Source organism: Rana temporaria, chromosome 1 (genome assembly GCF_905171775.1).
Source record: "Rana temporaria chromosome 1, aRanTem1.1, whole genome shotgun sequence".
Lineage (NCBI taxonomy): Eukaryota > Metazoa > Chordata > Amphibia > Anura > Ranidae > Rana > Rana temporaria.
Window position 1 is genome coordinate 567,607,871 of NC_053489.1, and position 2,048 is coordinate 567,609,918.

General features: G+C 41.1%; 1 non-coding gene across 1 annotated transcript; it reads right to left on the reverse strand.

Moving 5' to 3' along the window:
* Positions 1-669: 669 nt before the first annotated feature.
* Positions 670-852, reverse strand: LOC120925747. Its single transcript, XR_005746937.1, has one exon. It is a non-coding gene; the product is annotated as a U2 spliceosomal RNA (small nuclear RNA).
* Positions 853-2,048: the final 1,196 nt, after the last annotated feature.

Here is a 2,048-nt window from a genome sequence, read left to right on the forward strand (position 1 = left end):
TGTGCAAAATGCAACAGGCAAAAACAATGGTGTTCAGTTTATATTCCGCCATGTGTATGGCTGTCTGGAACAGGCGGAACCAGCTTGCGAGTATCCCAAAGGCATTCTTGACTACCCTCCGGGCTCTGGCCAGCCGAAAATTGAAAACCCTCCTCTCCTGGGTTAGGGCTCTCTGGGGAAACGGCCGCATGAGGTGAGGTCCAACCCCGAAATCTTCATCCGCAAGAAAAACAAACGGAAGTCCCCCCAAATTGCCTTCATCCTGTGGCAGTGCAAGTGCTTATAAAGTGTAAAGAAATAAAAGGAGGTAACCACACACAGTTTAACTGCAGGCTACACAAGAACCTGTCCCAGTTAAAATCAAATCCTTGGTAAACAGGGATACAGAGCATAAAGAAAAACTCCACATTGTTAATAATATGTTAATAATATAACATGTACAATGCTACTCAAGTCATCTGATAAATTAAAGATATTAAAAGTTACCCATCCACTTCAAATTACATCCTTGCAGAATAATAAGCAGTTAAAAACCAAAGGGGTTAACTACTGCTATAGGGAGGCTGATACTGCAGCGTACCAGACCAGACCCCTAAAATTCCAGCAGGTGGTTAATGATTCAAACTCCGCCATGCCAGAAAGCAGGACATGATGGAATTCGTGTTGTTGTTTTTATGCACCGGTCCTGGAGGTACTACAACACCAGGTCAATGCATGGAGTGGACAGAGCAAGCTATTCCCCATCTCCATGTTCTAAAAATCCATTTAATATATGGTCCCCAGATAGGGAAGGTATGAGATATTAAACTGATAAGAACACATACTACTACTTTTTTTATGATAAAAAGTTTTGTTCATAACAGAAACAAAAGGTGAGCCTCTGTAACAGATTACAATAATATTCTACAATTAAAGAAGGGATTTGGGGGGTACGGGATTATTGTGGTGCCAACAAATAGAAACCAAACATATCAATTATTTATAAAAATAAGAAGATTTTATTAGTTACAAAAGATAAAATCTGGTTCAAGTAACAACAGAGCAAAACAGATCGTGGGAGCAATACATAATGGGGGTTATTTACTAAAGGCAAATCTACTTTGCACTACAAGTGCACTTGGAAGTGCAGTCGCTGTAGATCTGAGGGGGGCATGCAAGGAAAATAAAACAACAGCATTTTAGCACATGATTGAATGATAAAATCAGCAGAGCTTCCCCTCATTTCAAAGCTTCCCCTCAGATCTACAGCGATCTACAATGACTGCACTAACAAGTGCACTTGTAGTGCAAAGTGGATTTGCTATATAAAGCCTTCCCCCTCACAGCCTCACCGCTGCTGGCAGGGACACTGATACCTGTATTTGTTTCTTGTGCTGTAAGCTCCGTTTTTTGAACACTTTTATCTATACTGCTGCTATCTTTGGTATCCCACCAAGAGCATTGGACTCACTCATTTTCCCTTTCCTTTCTTCTCTCCTAAGGAATACTTTTTCATTTTGCATATTGGGCTATTCTGGTGCTATTGCTGCTACCTACTGCATAACTCAAAATTTGACTCTGCCCTGCAACCAGGTCACCTGGATTTGACTTGTAAGTTCTGTCTTAAACATTTGTAAATAGACAGGTCTTGCTATTATTCTTTGTATTCCACTCCGATCAGTGATCTTAATATACTTCCCTCTTTCTTTTAGACACACACTAACTGCTGTTAGTTCAGTGTCCCTGCAATTTTCTCCGCCTTTTAATTACCAATTCCCTGAGGTAGGTTCATACCCACTCCCCATGTGGCTTATCAGAATCTGGAAGACCCCTTTAACAAAGGGGACCCCCAGATCCTGACCCCCCCTGTGTGAAATGGTAATGGGGTACACTGTACCACTACCATTTCACGAAGGAAGTGTAAATTCTTGTAAAAAAAAAACACACACACACTGTAGAATAAAGTCCTTTATTAATAAAAAAAAAAAAAAAAAAACTCCAGCGGTGATAATCCACTCGTTCCCGGCTTCCTGCTCCAACATTGTCCTGATCCAGCGACGGGTGGGGGT